The sequence below is a fragment of the Numida meleagris genome, chromosome 4 (assembly GCF_002078875.1).
Source record: "Numida meleagris isolate 19003 breed g44 Domestic line chromosome 4, NumMel1.0, whole genome shotgun sequence".
Taxonomy (NCBI): Eukaryota; Metazoa; Chordata; class Aves; order Galliformes; family Numididae; genus Numida; species Numida meleagris.
Window position 1 is genome coordinate 25710287 of NC_034412.1, and position 18471 is coordinate 25728757.

Below are 18471 nucleotides of genomic sequence, written 5' to 3' on the forward strand. Positions count from 1 at the left end.
TGGTTTTTTTTTTTAGTTCATCAGCTTGGAGGAGGGATGGGTTCAGAAAGACCCAACTGCAACACATGAGTGCCAATGGAGAGATGACCAAGAAGACAGAACCACAATGGTCAGTGGCACAAAGTCAAGAGACAAGCAAAAACTGAAGTAGGTGATGTCCTGGGTATAGGAAAATATTTTTTCAACTGAGGACAGACAAAGGGTGGGCCAGGTTGCCAAGGAGGCTGTGCAGGCTCCAGCCTTGGAGGTTTTCAAGACCCAACTGGATGAAACACTGAGCAGCCTCGACTGACCCTGTTTTGTGTAGATTACAGTAGAGACTACCTGGGCCCAATTCTAACCTGTATTAGTCTGACACATTAAATGTTGTAAGACTTTTCCTGAAGTACTGAATACTGTACATTTCTTTTCTGAGGATATTTCTAACCATTACGTTCTTTAACCTTCTTTTGCTGTAGCATGAAAATCTTTTAAACTTTTTTAAAAATTACATCTTTCAAAATAACTGTCCTATTTTAGTTATGTACTTTCGTTACAGATATATTCTTGAATTATGAGTATTGGAGCTTATTTTGAAGGCCTCTTCATAAAGTGGTGTAAGCAAAAGCATACCTTTTAAAATGAAATATGGATGAGTTATGTAGAAATTAATTAATGCCTAGGGACATTTCATCATGTAGGAAAGTATGATTACAAGTGCTACATGTAGAAAACACAGCTTCTTAGGTAGAGAAATTAAGACCTGTTTAAAAAAAAATAAAAGGAACTGTAAATGTCTGGATGACTTAAGTTTCCTTTTGTTACAATGGCTACAAAAAAGAATTACTAAAGGAGAGAATTGGATTGGTACGGTACTAAAGATATGGCATGCTAATCAGTATTCTCCTTTTATTGCTCTGATAACCACATAATTCAGAGCCATTTCTTCTTAATCACTTAACTTGGATTATTTTTAGCATTGTTTTGCAAGTAAATGCCAAGTGTATTTCTTACACTTTTGCCTGTATTAAAGAAAGAAAAAGAAGACCTGGTTCAATTAATGTCTTTGGGAAATCTTGATTTTGCCCTTCCCGGGCACTCCAGATAGCCATTTATTACCAGTTTTCTAGCAATAGCACTTTCATTTCCATAAATATATTATGCAGTAGGTTACCTTTGATATACAACTATTTATGTGGTGCCTCTGCATTTCTCGCTACATAAAACTGTATGCGTGTTTGAATATAAGCTCTTTCTGTAAAACAAAAAATAGCCCTTTAAAGCTGAAATGCATCTAGTTTTTATACCATTTTAAGATATTTTCTTTTTTTTTCTAACATTTTAAAAATATCTTCTAAGCTAGGCTATCTTTTGTGTGCTTGAAAACTGACATTTTGTATTTTTCATATGAATACCTACATTTCTCTTTTTATTATTATTGTTTAGGGTTTGCAAGATGTATGACACAGAAATGAAAAGCATGCCTTTACATTAAAGGAAATTAAAAAAACCTTTTATTGGACAATTAAGTATTTAAATGTCAAAATGGTGAGTGTAAAAGGAAGATCACCAAACAGAATAATCAAGAGGTGAGTTTTTTCTAGGTGCTAGGCACTGAGCTTGGGCTTAGATGTTGATTCAGTCTTGGCTCTGTCACAGCTGTGATAAGGGACAAGCTATCTAATCTCCTTCTGCCTGAGGCTGCAGTTCCTAAAGCTGGTGTTCCCACTGGCTGCCTCAGCCCTGCCATCATCCCCTCTTCCTCTTCCCTTCTTTTCAAGTTGGTTTTCTGTTGCTGTAAGGCACTGAAAGGGCCCAAAGCGAGGCTGGATAAGCACTAGAGCCAGTGCAAAGAAGAGAGTATTGCTGGCTTGTGAGCAGAGACAAACGTTAATAGTAACAGCTCTAAGTGGGCCCTGGTTATGCTGCCTGTCACAGCAGCTGCAGTTTTCCTGTCTGCAACATGGGCTTAGTATTGGTTCCTTTCTTGTTTACTTACCAAAGTTTATTACCTGTAGGTTTTAGGTGTATTTAGCAGGGAACCATCTTAGGTTAGGCCTGAAAATATTCATGGGCCCTTATTAGAAAGGCATAAAAATCAAATGCATAAAAGCACCAGAAGGAAGCAACAAATGGATTTCTGCCAATAACCTGCTAAAATTAAAAGCTTCTGGGAATGAGGCTCAGCAGATGTATATGAGTCTGATAAATATTCTAAAGCACTGGAGTACAGTTGTACTCTCACTCCTCATCATTTCTATTAATAGGTATTTTTATAGATTTACTAACAACAGAATCTGCAATAACAGGACCAAGCAAACCACAGGGCCTTCCTTGAAAACCTCACTGACCCAAAGGCAAAACTAAGAGTCACTAGTCTCCCTGGCCACATTTTCATCATGAAGTGATGTATTTGCTGTTATCCAAGCAGCAGAGGGCACGCCTCAGTTACCTGTGAGGGTGAACAAGACAAAGATCAGTGCAAAAGAGCAGGCAGACAACAAAGGGGTCTGGGTGTCTTCCAGTAAGTGACCAGAGCCAAATAAGCTCCTTCACAGCAGCAGCCCTTACAAAGAATATTGCTGTACGCACAAACAAGTATATTCAGATAATTCCTTTAAGTGACCTCCTACAAAGGCTTACCCAAGCACTTTGAGGTACATCAGAAGTCTCACTGACTACAGTAGGACTACTTGTGTATGTTAAGCCCATCTGTAAGCCTTTGCAGAAGAAAGCTCTTTGCACACACATGAAATGTGCCAGTGATGATGAGCTGCTGACAGTGAGTTTCTTTAAGAAAATCAGAACAGAACAGTGTTTTAGGAGAGCTGCTGGGGAAAGAACTGCTGCACTACCATCATACCACCACAGCTGCTGCCAGCAGATTGGTACCAGTCACTGCGCACAGAGAAGGCCTTGCAGTGCTACAGAGGGAATGGGGGGAAGGAAAGGGGACAGCGATAGCAAAAACATGGAAGCAACTTGATGGGGGAAGTTGGTGTGCATAAACAACGGTGGTGTCATATGAGAGGGTTTTTTTTATTCCATAACAATTTGGTGGTAACTACCAAACACAGAAAAAGCCAACACTTGATACAAAGGACAGGTATTTGGCAGCTACTGCTCTAGCGTCAGTCACTTGGCATACAGACCGCAATTTTACAAGAGGAGGACATGGAGTAGACAACCTCGAAAGTGTATCTTTCCATTAATCATGGCTTAATAGAGCTGACGGAGCTGCAAGAATTCTACAGTACAAAGAGGTCCATCAAAACCCACACACAATTCTAAAAAGGAACTTTTAGGAACTGTTCCCAGGAGCTGACCTCAGAAGCTTGAAGTCAGTGGCTACCTTGAAGCAATTACACCTTAGGAGAAGCAGCTCCATCTTTGAAGAAAACCACTGAATATATTAGTAAGCACCAGAACTGTGACCCTGGTGGAGACGATGCAACAAGCCACAGTGGATTCACTAGTGTTAACACCATTATCAAGCCTCTTGATTGCAGAGGACAGGGAAAACCTCTGTCAGAGGACAGCAGGCAGATCTAAACCTGTCCATCTTTAGAAAACTTCGCACAGTCGTCTTCTTTGGAAAAGCCTTGCCAACATCAGTAATACTCACAAGTCAAGTACCACCAGCATGTGACCACCCTGTCTCCCCGCCCTGTAAAAACAAAGCAAAAATAACAAGTAGAGTTCTGAAAATGCAAAGAGTATTCGAATTTTAATGTCTGCATTAGATTATCCTATTAATTCCACATGCAAGATGCTCAATTGTTACAGGGATGAGCTACAGTAAAAAATTCACTAAGGACTCATAGATAAACTTCATTTCTGTGACTTACAGAATAATAATGCCAACACTTCCCTGACAAAAACAATTCCAATACTTTTCTCCAACATAGAAAATAGATAGAAAAACAGGAGGCTATTTATCAGGGAGAGACTTACCTATCACCTGATGACACATCACATCTTAATGGGGAGTGCTACTTCGACAGTCAAACATTCAGTCTTCATGTTATTGTGGGGCAGGAGATGGCACACAAGAACAAACACAATAATTACTGCATTGCACTAAGTACTTTGTGGCACTAATTACTTATATCACATACTGAAGTTCTCTAGAATGGAACTTCATGAAATTGCAGTACAGACCCTGTGCTTTCCATCCAATTTCTCAGGCCCGTGTAAATCTGTATTTGCACCTCCCACCTGCTGATTACAGTTATGAATGAGTCAGATATGCTATTAAGACTTTGGTGTAGGTGGGATTTTCAGTGTCTGGGTTGCATATTGAAATAGTGCACTCAGAAGAAATCAGTTGCCTCTGGTATAATCACTTTGATAGGAAGAAGCATTGGCATCATGCTGATGTATTATGTAGGCACAGCAAAATCTAATCATAACTCGGAACAGTTACAGCACTTTTCACTTCTGACCCTAGAAGGTCCAATAATAAGGTTTCTCTCTTCTCTAAATATAATTTATCCTAAGGAGTAATAAAGTGTGAGAAAACAAGAAAAAATCTGTCATAAAGTCTTATCAAATTCTTGCTCACAAATAGCGATTTCAGTTCAAAGCCTAAGATAATTCAAATCTCTTCATATCAGAAATGAATAAATTTGGACTCATTTAGAAATAAATTGTTTCAATTTCTCTTAAGGCTTGTTCCTTACCATATTTCTGAGTAACTTTTCCATCTTAAATAGAATAGATACATATATTAGAAATCAAACTAAATGCAAATTAATTGAATACAAATACCAAGAGTTCTATTTCATGATCACAATTAAAACAAAGAATTCTGTGCATGATTTTCAGTACTGGCTTATTCAGATTCTTTTCAAAGGAATTTCCTCTTACTTTGGAATATAATTATGCATGATAAAAACTCCTCCAAACCACATATGCATATGCATGATTACCTAAATAATCTATATAGCTGTTAACTTACTGAATATCTCTTAAAAATTCCAAAGTGTTCAGTGATTATGCAGTTTTTCATTGTATCACATAAATGCATAAAATATATCCTATATATTCTCTTGTTAGTTAAGCTTTTTCTGTTACCCTAAGGTATCAATTAATCTCCCTTGAACCCTAAACTGATTATTTATTTTCTCTTTGGAAAAGACAAATACATAAACAGAATGAGAATCTGACATATGTATTATTCAGTCATTTCCTGCATTATTTTTTCCTTTAAATGATATACCATGATATGAAGGTTATAGCATTCAGTAAAGAAAATATATTTTTTCAGAACTACTATTTATTTCCCTAAATTTCCACCAAGAAATATTTCTTCACTTGAAATAGTTTGCATTTCTAGTTTTCAACTTGCTTTTTAGTCCGATTACCTCCACATCTCCTAAAATACAGACAGATGAGACCTCAAAGGTGCAACAGTGACACATTTTACGAAGGACTCATCCAGCAGAGAGGAGTCCTTGATGCCTTGTGAGATACCATTATATTATTTCATTTGGTATTTATTAATAAAAAGAATACATTAATTGAAAATACTGTGCGACCTTGAAGCTTTAGCATAGGATAAAAGAAGAACCTGCATATTTCATTACTGTTTCCCGAGGTTTTAGAACCTTGGTATTAGCAGCTGATAAAAATATAGAGGGTGACTTGCTGGATGTTCTACAAGCTATAATTTCTTTTCAGGCCTTCGTGTCATACATACTCCTTTTGCTGTACTTCTGTTGTTCAGTTACAGTGTGTCTGCACAAATAAATGGGCAAGCAATGTGTGTTACGGAATGGTGAAAAGAATACTGTATATACCAAACTAAACAAATACGAGAGCTAGTCAGGTAGCTAAAGATGGCCTGCATGCACAGCTCAAACTGTCAGCTGCCTGTCCCTAATTAAATTCAGCCAACTCTCACAGCTTGGAAATGAAGACTCGAACAGCTCCAGCATCAGGCCAATCATCTCAACAGCTAGTCCTTCTTCCCTCTTCTCACATCCTAAATCTAAAAGAAAGTTATTTATAACCCAGTACTCCCTGAGTCATTTCTTGGAATAACTGCTAAAAAAGGAACTCTAAGAATTAAAAGCAGCAGGAAATGGCAATTCACCCCTCTCCCCTCTTCGTACAAACTTAACCCTCCCTCTTGTTTAACAGCCACAAGAGGGAAAATTCCCACTGAACGGGAGAAACTTGCCATGTGCTTTGTTAGGACAATAACTTGTGTTGTCACCTAGTGGTTGCATTTAATAACAGTACACTCCACTTGTCTTCTGATGGGTTTGTCACCACAGCCACAATGTACTTTTATGTCCATTCAAGTGTGTCCAAACTGTTCCTCTGTCCCAGTCTCTTGCTTTGCCTACCTAATCCATCCTGATTGCAACTGGATGCCCGACTTACTTCAAGGACGCTGAATACTTACAGAAGAGAAGTTGGAGCTAGAGCTTTTGTGAAGTAAACACTTTGCATGTACAGTTTCTTAAAGAAATTTCTTCTAGGGTCATATACTCCTACAAGGTCAATAAAACATGCCCACCTTGATCTTTATGCTAGCATTTGTAAGAAGCTTGATGTAAGCTTCTGTTCTTTTTCTGCTTGTTTCACATGTTAAGGAGAATGCAAGCTTTCTACTCCTTAAAACAAAGCTTCCACATACAATGGCTTAAAGTTGTACATGGGTCCAGTGTGTGAGAATTGCTATTACACAGTGATATCCTCTGTGAGTGACAACACACATAACCACTTTCAAGAAAGTGGCCAAGAATTGATGATGAAAAGCTGGGAGGAGTGACCAACACACTAGAAGGCTGAGCAGCCATTCAGTGAGATCTGGACAGGCTGGAGAGTTGGGCAGAGAGGAACCTTATAAGGTTCAACAAGAGCAAGTTCAGAGTCCTACACCTGGGAAAGAATAGCCACATGCATTAGTACAGGTTAGGGGCTGACCTGCTGGAAAAGAGCTCTGCAGAGAAGGATTTGGATATCCTGGCGGATAGCAGGTTGGCCATGAGCCAGCAGTGTGCCCTTGTGGCCAAGAAGGCCAGTGGGATCCTGGAGAGCACTAAAAAGAACATGGCCAGCAAAGTGAGGGAGGTGATCCTCCCCCTCTACTCTGCCCTGGTGAGGCCACATCTAGAGTACTGCAGCCAGTTCTGGGCTCCCCAGTTCAGGAAAGGCAGGGAACTTCTAGAGAGAGTCCAGCAGTGGGCCACAAAGAGTATTAGGGCTATGTAGCACCTCCCTTATGAGGAAAGGCTGAGGGACCTGGGACTGTTCAGCCTGGAGAAAACTGAGAGGGTATCTTAGCAATGCTTATAAATATCTAATGGACAAAAGTCAAGTGAATGGGGCCAGGCTCTTTTCTGTGGTGCCCAGCAACAGGACAAGGGGTAATTAGCACCAACTAGAATACAGGAAGTTCCATACAAACATGACAAAAAACTTCTTTACTTTGAGAGTGACAGAGGTGGAACAGGCTGCCCAGAGAGGCTGTGGAGTCTCCTTCTCTAGAGATACTCAAACCCTGCCTTGATGCTTTCCTGTGCAGCCTGCTGTAGGGAACCTGCTTTTAGCAGGGGGGTTGGAATAGGTGATCTCCAGAGGTCCCTTCTAACCCCTATGATTCTGTGACTCTGTGATTATGTATTTAGCACTATGTTAACTCAGCAGACTCACTTGAATGTTCTTTCCAATTTGCACTCTTCCTGTGACTTAATGAAAGCACCTATTAAATTTTCTTTACATAGTTCTGTACAATGAGTTCAAAGGAAGACAGGGAAAGGGAAACAAAAAAGAAAGCATCTAAAGAAAAGGGGATTCCTGGAAATAAAAATAACACTCTCAAAACATATGCCATAATTAAGGAGCAATTACTGTGAGGATTTTGTGTGATAGTCTAGTTAGTCTCGGTTTCATTTGCTTTCCAGAGGCTCCATAGTCTATAAAAGGACTGGAAATTTCTATAATGAATACTATAATGGCATTTATTATGCCAACAGAATTAAGTGTGTGTCAACACTTCCATTATAAAATTCAGTTTTTAAGAATGTGTAACTCGTCTCTATAAATACTTAATGCTCCAATGTATTTCAGAATAAGTCAAAACATTATTTTCTCACAGGGTACATTGTTGTAGTGATGTTACTGATTTTAAATAGACAAAGATCTTGATTAACGAAGATAAAAGAGGGAAAATAAACTCACTGCTTTAACATGAAAATGCTTATTTTTTTACAGTACTGTATTTGAATTTTAAAATACATAATGCTGGTTCTGCTTCCTTTTGAAAACTGACATACCACTGTTCTGATTCTTTCTGTGCAAGATTAGGTTTGGAGTTTGGTTTTGTTTCTTTTTCCAAAATAATGTGTGTTACAAAATTATGTTTCAGTCTAAGTTTGAAAACTGAGACTTTCCAATTAGTGTGGGGGGTGAAGAAGAATACAGTCCTCCTACATCTGCAGAAGCAGATTAAGTGGTATAAGTGGTGCAAGAGCAGATGTGCCATCTTTTCTCTGTTCTACCTTGTGTGATTTCTATTCACTGTGACAACAGCAAATCTGATGTTGCACAGGAACAAAGAAATGTTCAAAGCTTTTGAGTTAATACTTGCTGGATTTATGGATTTACTTCAGAAAACTCAACTTTGAAAGGAGAGAAGAAACCAGGTGTTGTAAGGGCTATGAAGCCCGTGGTAATTAGACTGGGAGTAGGGAGCAGCTTTCCTGTTGTTGCTGAGCATGAGTGTAAAATATACAGCTCTGAAGGCTTCTATGTCTGAAAGATTACTTCCCATGTAATTTGGACTCATTAACAAAAGAATGAGTAGTAAAATTTATATGCTCTTTGTTTTCCTGAAACTACCAACACAAGAGGAAGGACACAGCTAATTAATGGCATTATTGAATTCAAAATATATATTATATATAAAAATATATAGTAGGGATCCTGAGCTACTTTCTTACCAAAGGTAACACAGACAAACCAGAGATGTTTTTCCATTAAATGAAAAAAAGATTAGGTTGGTAAAGTAAATACTTACGAATGTGCAAATAAGAAAATACACTTATATACAACTAAAGAAACACCAATTCCCATTTTGAAACATTAATACCAGAACTAGGTCCCTGACATTTTTCTTAACTCAATGTCAGTCTGGAATTACATTATTAATTTCATTCTTTATTTAAACTCAAGGTAGTTTGAGGCCCTTTTTGAATTACACCAGCCTCATATTTTAGCCTCTTGTTCATAAGTTTTTACATTTGTAGCTACAAAAAGGAGTATAAATTGTGATTTCTTACAGTATGAGAACAGGAGGAATAAAGATATTCAGAAAAACATTTGGATACTGCAAGATGTTTTAGGTTCGACAGAAGCATTTGTCATGTCTACAAGGGAACTAAGAAGAATGAAATTCTCCCTGCTACTTCAGTAACAGACTTTAAAAACAGAAATAAAGAGCATTCAAATTCAGTCAAAAATTAAAATGGCTGCTAGTGAAATATTGAGCATGGATTTCTAATATAGAAAAAAAGATGAAATGGAGGTAAAGTGAAGGAAAGATATCTGATCTTCCTTTAAGGTAATAAATAATTACCGGACAAGAACAACTCATTTTAATTCCATTAATTCCCATGCATCCAAGTAAGCTATAGACAGTAAAATTATTTCCTTACCAACTTTCCAACTGTAGTTTGTAAGACACAATTGCAAGGAAGACACAACCACTGAAAAGGCAATTAATCCTGAAGCTCTGGCTTTTCAGGTAACTCAAGCTGTAAAAAACAATTCTGAAGCAGTGGAGACAGACAAAAATACAGAATCCAGTGCAATCTTTAAATGGTGCTATACTACCAATGGTCATTTGGCAAGGAAGCTGCACTAATAAAGGTGTGCGCTAATGAAGCTGCGCTACTAAAAACAACAAAGAAGAAAAGGAAAAAAGTATTATGTCTGTTTTAATGCTTGGATTACTGAGAGAAAACAGAGGTTTCACCACTATGAAAGCTGCATGCACAACCCCAGCATTTTGTGGAATAATTACCTGGGTGAACCACAGCCCTCCTTGTACGGCAATGCAATTACATGCCAAAAACTTCTGCAATTCCAATTCTTTCTCAGCCTTTCTGCCTCTGGGTTCATTTACACCTTATTATTCAAAACTGCCTTCTAAGAAATAGAGTTGTATTAGAAACTGCATTTTGTGTTCCATACTCAGAATACAAAATGCTTGTAAAAAGAGGGTACCATCACCTCCATCTATAAATTTATGATATAAATTAGGAAAGAGAATTGCTCAACATTACATCAGCCTGCATCAGTAGCAGCACCTAGAGAGGTACAGTAGAGCAACAGAAGGCTGTTTTCCAGTCTAATATCAACTTGAAGGGGATGAGGAGCATCATCTGAGTGTGTTAAACCTGGTAGCACAGTCTTTCCCATTTATAGAACAGAATTGGCAGTTCAAAACCTCAGTCGCGATTCACCTGTTTTCTTGTAGCACGTGAAATTCTCAGATTTTTGGTCTGAGAAAAGGAGAAGCAGCTCTCTGATGCAACTGAAAGGGAAATTTATCACTACATAATCTACTTGTCTGTCAGTTCACTAAAGGTGTTTCTGGAATACCGTTAAGACTACAAAATATCCAGATATTTTAGTATAGAATATGCATCCATCAGCTAAGTAAAATTAATTTTAAAATCAGCAGTGCAGTTGGAACACATAATAATCTTACTGCAAGCATAGCAGAGTACATTAAGCAAAGATCAGTATTAATTTGCACATTTTTTCCTTTTTTCAGTTTAGTAAGCAAAGGCTGTCATTAAGAGGAGCTCTTTTTAACAAGTAATCATGCTGGTTTAATGAATGTGCATTCACAAAGGCTCCACAGGTGCAGCATGATATAAATAGTGTGATCTGCTATGTACAATTTGTACACTTAGGCACTTACATTCATTCTTGCTTTGAAAGTGTACTCCTCCTCTAAAAACTGTGCAGACACTTGCATAGAAGACTATGTGGGAAACTGAGCAGCCGACAGACTATTTGGTGGGATGCTATCCAATTCTTACCAATAGAAGGAAACCAAATGATCTGAAGATGTGCACATTAGGGAAAATGTCAATAAGAAAGGACAAAAAGCACTAAAAATAGAGATAAGAGTCTCCAAGCCCAGCTCTCCCAGGCTGAAGTAGCACACAATAACTGCACTAAATACACTCTGCTTCAAGCAGAGGGATGGATCAGAGAAGAAGAGCATGGGTCAGGCAGCACTGTGGAGCACATAGCCCTTTCCTCCATGGTTCCTCAGTTCACCTTCGTGCCCACCCAGCAATATCAAGGATCTGTTTGCTTTTACTGCCAGCTGTATGAATCCTTCTTACAGCTGATGCAACTACATTCACCACCCACATGTGGAAATGGTCTTCAGCGCTTTTTTAGCATGTCTGAAAAAGATAAAGGTATTAGGAAAACAAAACAAAACAAAAACCATAAATGTAAAAATCTGTTTAACTTTAGGAAAAAGCTAATTATTTCACAATAAATATTTGCTAAGATCTCTTGCAAAATGAATGAATCACATTATTTTCCTGCTCTTCCCACATGAAGCAATTTATTTCAGCTGTGGGCTTCACCTGTTTTTCCTCAGGAAAATTTACGTCACAGTATGTACCTCTGGTAAACAACTTTGCTAGAGCTCTTAGAAAAAGTTTAAAACACCAGAAAATCAAGCATAATGCCTCTGATTACTGACAACACTACACCTTCAGTAAAAATGAAATCAGGCACCATAGACTAAGGGAACACGAACACCAAGAAACTTAACACAGCAAATAGGAGACCAAACTTTCAAAGTAAAGATATTTTGGATTGCACAGTGGGAGAAGATTGCTATGAGATGTACCCAAGCTATTTTTGAAACTCATTTCCCACTCGCTAGACTTAAGTCTCAGCATACTCATGTCACATAAATGGCAATTGCAGAGTTCACTCCAGCTGCAACTGTTTAGGATTTGTTGAATTTAATGGTAAGAGACTGGATCTGAAAGGCTTACTAGAGAAGTTAGGAAATTGCCAATATATTCAAACATTTTTTTTAAAGCAACATATTATTCTGTTTCTCAAGTCACAACAAACTTAAATCAGATGCTTGAGCCTAAATTTTTATGCATATTTTACCTCTTAAGTAAATGCTCAGTCTTGTGAAGTTTTCCTCAGCCATGTGCAACCACAATGAGTTCTCAGGAACAGCTTTTCAGTAAACAGCAGACAGCCTCCAAATCACTCCTCCACCTTGCAAAGCTTTCCTCTTTGCACTGCAGAAAATACCAAAACACAACAGTAGTAATATTCGTTTTTTGAATTTAACACATTTCTCCTTTTAATCTCTTAAATGCACAGTTCATAGTCAGCTTGAATCTGCTGCAAAAGCCACACATTATTTCCTTGCTGCAGGTGAGGAATAGAGCATAAAGCTTTTCAAGCCAAGGAAGAAAGAAGCCAGGCCCCCAAGAATTACAACTTACCCAAAGCAATTCTGCTCACACGGGACAAAATGTCTCTGCTCAAGGACTCTGAAAGCTTTCTGCTGGTAGATATCATGAACTCTCTCTCTACTTCCTCCATATAACCCATGGATCAAACAACATTGCTATAATCACAAAAGCATCCATCTTTCAATTTACTTGCTTGAAAGCCAGATGCAGCAACTGGAATCAAACAACAAACAGTGTCTGCACTCCTACCACAGCCTAAAACATGTCCTGAGTTACAAGCTTGTGCAGCATGACAACATATTTTCAAGTATGCAGGTGGCACTATTTCCCACTACTGCATTTCTTTAAGACAGACATAACCATCCACTGCTCTATTCGTAGTGTGGCACTTCCAGGCTGCTGAAAGCATAAAAAAAAAACAGGAAAATATTTTGGAAAGCCCTTCTATTTCTATCATGACTTGACAAAATAGTGACAATCAGAGGGAAGCCATACCCCATAACACATAAAAAAAACATCACAGCAGAGAACACATTTGGTAGCCAGGTGGGAATGTGTGACAAATCTCTCACAGTACAGCACTTCTCTGCCATGATTCCCTGTGCCCTAAGGGCTTCCCTGCACGCCACCTTGGTGGGAGGACTTGAACATGGGCACAAGTCCACCTCATCCAGCCTTCCAGAGCCCAAGTACAGGCAGCTCTTTGGCACTTTGGTGTTAACACCTAACACGGCGAGGCAGACTCAGAGCAGTGTACACCTCATTCCATCTGGTTGTGACTCAGAGACTTACCCTAGTTCTTTAGAGCTCCTCAACCAATGAAAGCCATCAGCTCCCAGCCTCAACCATCTCCCTTTGCAAACACTACCCCATCCTTTCCTTTGGTTTCTTCAGTCTTCTCACACCCAGGTTCTAGCCCTCATTTTCCTTTAGTTCAAAGGGGAGACTTCCAGAGACAATAATAAAGTCAGACCCTGTTGCGCTTGGCTTGCAAGAAGTGCTAGCTTAATTCGTGGCCTTAACTCCTCAGACTCTTTCATTTTTTATCTGAAGAAATCTTGAGTTTGGGGTTTTTTTTCCCTCAGTTGGACTGGCCACTTTTTTCTGCTTACCAACTCTATTATTTAACTACACTGATCTGAAATATCCAAAAAGTCAGAATGTTTCTACTTTCTGGGGCCCGTTAGCAGAGTTCAAAGACAGAGGAAAAGCATATCAGCTCAGGCAGTCTGTGTTCACCATTTACGTTGCAGGAGGACATGTAAGAAAAAAAGATATGAAAGTGAATAAAGCTAAATGTTAGATTATAGGATCTTTACTTTAATCCTCTTACATTTTCCTATGAGAGGGAAGGAAATGTAAGAGTCTAAATAATCCTATCTGAGGAGTGGGGGTCCCCTTTCTCCCAACAGGGAATCATTTCTCTAGTCATTTTCCCGAACCTTACGAATAAATCTTTGCCTGGATTGCATTGAAATAAGAGTGATTTCATGACCTCCTTGCTTAAAATTTTCCCGTAGGTCACAGAGAGGAAATTTTCCACTGCAGCCATCACTTAGAGTGACCTTCAAGGAGCCTATGACGGCAGCCAAAATTCTAAAGTCCTTTAAGACTGCTTAAAATAGTTGTGAACTAAGCTACCATATTTAAGGCAGTGATCTTACCCTACCACACAAAGTGATTTGACAGTGACATGTTAATACAGGTACTTTATAGAGTAAATTATTTACGTAGAAAATCCTGCTGACTGCATTCACACTGGAAAGAATGCCACCCTTGCTGACTTAAATGCCACCCTGGAGCACGGGGAAGGGGAACTACATCATTGCTTAAGTAAATAGTCTATTTGTTCTGTCACATTCCCACAGGACAAAAAGAATGTATAAGTATCAGGATATTTTAACCAGTTTTCATTCCTTTTTTTCCAGGAAGAGACATTGATGATGTCATTTGCCTTTATACATTCTCTCAGACTAACAAGGATGAATTCATCTTCAAAGGAGATCCTGTCATCAGTTGACTCCCAAGGGTACTGGTCCCCTGCCTCACATCCTGTGGGTATTTACTGACTGGCCTATCCGTGAGCTGGTGGTTGTCATCACTCTGTGTGGCACTGTTCCTGACACTGCAGCCTGCAGACAACATGCCACGAGATCGCTCTGATGTCAGTTCCTAAAGGACTAGCACCTCTGGTCTCTGATTATGAGGTACTTTTTGTCAGGACAAACTGCAGTTAACAAGTTGAGAGGAAAGTGGCTACATCCTTAGGCACAATGTGAAGCAAAACTGTAATGCAGAAAGACTATTAGGGAAGCTGTGTGGGAAGAGTTCAAAGGCTATCACTTATACAAGTAACTTGATCTTACTTGAAAAATAAAGGTGTGATTTCACACAGGATATTGGCCTAGGTATAGGCCTTTTGCTATCACATAACACAGGATTAGATTATTTCACGTCATTATCTTGAGATTTTAACTTGAAAGTAATGATTAACAAAGCAGATATGAACCCTTAGAGGCCTATTTCAGTAGAAACTGAAGTAAAAGAATTTATCAGATCGTAAACATTACAAGGCAATTTGACACGCAGGTATATCCTTAATGGCATAAGGAAATACTTTACTCCATGCTTATTAATTCTTAGTCCTACGATGATTTAATATCTTAGTGTTAAGATGTAAATTTAATGTTGGTGGAAACTGTGTGTGTGCTGATCACAGGATCCCAGGATGGCTGAGGATGGCAGGGCCCGCCGGGTGCATCAGGCCCAGCCCTGGCTGCAGCAGGGCCACCCAGAGCAGCTGCCCAGGCCCATGTCCAAGTGGCTTTGGGAGATCTCCAAGGAGAGGACTCCACAGCCTCTCTGGGCAGCTTGTGCCAGGGCTCTGGAACCTGCACAGCACAGAAGTGCTGCCTGGTGTTCAGACAGCACCTCTTATGATTCAGTTTGCCTCTTGTCCTGGTATTGGGCACCATTCAAAAGACTGTGGCTTCCTCTTCTTTATCCCTTTGGGTTTTTGTACACATGGATGAGATCCCTCTGAGCTTTCTCTTCTTCAGGCTGAACAGTCTCAGCTCTTGCAGTCTTTGCTCATAGGAGATAAGAATTAGATTGGATCAGCTTGAATTTCTTGGAATCCGATCCTAGCAAAATCTGCTTAGGCTGGTACCATTTGTATAGATTAAGAACTATCTCAAAACTGGTTAATATTTTTGAATTACATCCTTGCCACAGTGTTTGTATTTTGTATTGATTAAAGGCTTCGGGTCCACCCTTGTTCCCTCTTAGGCACACCATTCTTTCTGGGCACTGCTGATGTGCTTTCTGAACTGCAGCCTAATCCTGTGGGGTTCTGAGCACCATCCAAAATGACGTTGACAGCTTTCAGGTCCTGCTTAAATTGTAGGCTTTTGATGGTAACTAACATGCTGACAAAGCACTAGGGAATGACAATATCACTGCTTATGTTTATAAATTCACTCTAAATATCTAACTTGAGACAGATTATTTTCTGAGGACAAAATAGTATTTTTTATAAATTTTGAACTCTAATCGAGTGGTATTCTTTTCAAAATGGATTGTGACAGGGCACAACTTACAACGGTATCAGAAACATTATATGAAATAAATACTTCAAAGACTTACTGTCAACCTGAACACATTTTATAGGATGATCTGTGATCCAGATGGTAGTGAAGCTGAAGTTCTTATTTTTTCGTGGCACTGTGGGAATAAGATACTATGATTTGGTGCCAGTGTGTGATCAATAAAGAAAAATGTTGGCAATACTTTGGAATACTGTGCATTCTTAGCTAGATGATGTGAACTCCAATGATTAATAGTGGGATAGCTTTGAAGAATTACTGGAAAAAGCTTTAAAATCATTTTCCTTTGTGCTATATTTCCATTCAGTGAATTGGCAAGGAAATAACAATGAGAATTTATTGGTATGAATAATGTGTCATTGGTAACTTCTTTATATTCCTGGCCAACTGGCAGTTCTTAAGATTTTAAGACTTCTGCAGCATTACCTGAATTCCCAAATATAAAAATTAATGCTTGATTCAAAATCTTAATACTAAAGTAATGATCTTCTACAATGTAGCTCCTGAATATCTATGTAAAAAAAATAAATACCTTACAGTATCTTGTGTCATTCTAATCAATTAATAATCTGCAAAAATTCTATGTACATTTACGTAGGAAGGGTAGAAGAAAACGGATAGCATTGAGTTCCCTTGGCAACAGCATTTCCTCATTAAAAACATCCCCGCAGAGCCTTATACCTGCTTTTGTAACATATTAATGTATGTGTTTAAGAATTATAAAACTATTAGAATTAGCGACCTAATTTTTTAAGATTTTTCCTATATATGTGTTTGGAAAAATGCATGGGGTGAAAGTCTCCATGCTCCAACTTGGACCTTACTTCTGTCAAAATAATTAAGATAGTTCTGTGAATGAGAAAACTGATGAGAAATTCAGTGTTTATGATTTTCTATGCCCTCCATGTTAAACCTTTTCTTCAACACTTTCCACTGAGTCCAGGTTTTAGATAGTGATATTAACTATTTTGTCATACAAGTGCTGGCTGCTATTCTTGCACAAACCTGGAAAATTACTGTTTGCATGTGATCAGTAAAGACATATATTTTACAGATCAGTTCCTTGGAAGCTCTCCATCTCTTCTCTGGGAAAGTTCCAGATGTCCTAACTGAAACTTCTGTGTGCTCCTGGAGATGACACCTAGCCTATATTGGGCTGAATTGATAGTTTATGTTCTCTCCAGTTGACTCCAGGCAATGTGGAACAGGGAATCTGCCTTAATGAGAGGCAAAGAGATTATTTCAGTTAGGAAATGTACAGATTGGAGATTAAAATAACAGAGGTTTGCACGTCATATTTGTTGGGGCAAACAAGACAGTGAGTGTGTTTACATTATCCTTATTTGAAATAAAATCCTATTTTTGATGCATATTTCTTGCCATTGACTACCATTTCATTGTAGTTCTGCGGAATGTGAACTTTCTATGAAAGATCTCCAACATGAAGGAAAGAATGGGGATTAGGAAAGCTAGTGCTTAAATCAGGTGTGGTGAGATATGATTGGGAGGCCAAGACTTAATTATTTAATTGAACAATTAGTGGAGTAGATGTGGTAACTAATTAATTGAGAAGGGTCAAAGAGAGGAGAAGTAGAAGAGAGGAAGAAGAGGGAAAAGAAAGGACTATGATAAATAAGATGAAGTGTAATGTGGTAAGCCAGTGTTAGCAAGGGACAGATACTCTATTATAATTACATTTTTCTAGTGCCTTATCTTTCTTGAGTGTTTGGGTCAGCTGTTCAGTTCACGGAATCATAGAATGGCCTGGGTTGAAAAGGACCTCAAAGATCATTGAGTTTCAACCCCCCTGCTGAGTGCAGGGTTGCTAACCACTAGACCAGGCTGCCAAGAGCCACGTCTAGCTTTGCCTTGAATGCCTCCAGGGACGGGGCATCCACAACCTTCTTGGGCAACCTGTTCCAGTGAGTCACCAACCTCTGAGTGAAAAACTTCCTCCTAATATCTAACCTAAATCTCCCGTCTCAGTTTAAAACCATTCCCCCTTGTCCTATTGCTATCCACCCTCATGAACAATTGTTCCCCCTCCTGTTTATATGCTCCCTTCAAGTATTGGAAGGCCACAATGAGGTCTCCCCGGAGCATTCTCTTCAAACTAAACAAGCCCAGTTCCCTCAACCTTTCCTCACAGGAGAGGTGCTCCAGCCCTCTGATGATTTTGGTGGCCCTCCTCTGAACTTGTTCCAAGAGCTCTGTGTCTTTCTTGTACTGCACACAGGCCTGCACGCAGTGAGTGCTCCAGATGGAGCCTCACAAGAGCCAAGTAGAGGAAGACCACCACCTCCCTCTCCCTGCTGATCACTCCTGTTTTAATGCAGCCCAGAACATAGTTGGCCCTGTGGGCCACCAGTGCACACTGCTGGCTCATGTCCAGCTTCCCG

The 18471-nt window shown here is 39.1% G+C and overlaps 2 long non-coding RNA genes across 14 annotated transcripts in view; one reads left to right on the forward strand and one right to left on the reverse strand.

The window, feature by feature from the left end:
* The window catches only part of LOC110397308, a 297352-nt gene extending 280064 nt beyond the window's left edge, over window positions 1-17288 (forward strand). For 12 of the 13 annotated variants that reach the window (XR_002437684.1, XR_002437681.1, XR_002437687.1 and 9 more), the window contains 3 exons: window positions 17-147; window positions 1426-1568; window positions 14396-17288. This is a non-coding gene — a long non-coding RNA (uncharacterized LOC110397308). The remainder of the gene's footprint in view (window positions 1-16; window positions 148-1425; window positions 1569-14395) is intronic. The other variant, XR_002437685.1, reaches the window with a different exon arrangement.
* LOC110397310 lies at window positions 2998-14300 on the reverse strand. The gene is made up of 5 exons (XR_002437700.1): window positions 12498-14300; window positions 12151-12287; window positions 9648-11417; window positions 3934-3996; window positions 2998-3646 (listed from the first exon to the last, which is right to left on the reverse strand). It is a non-coding gene; the product is annotated as an uncharacterized LOC110397310 (long non-coding RNA).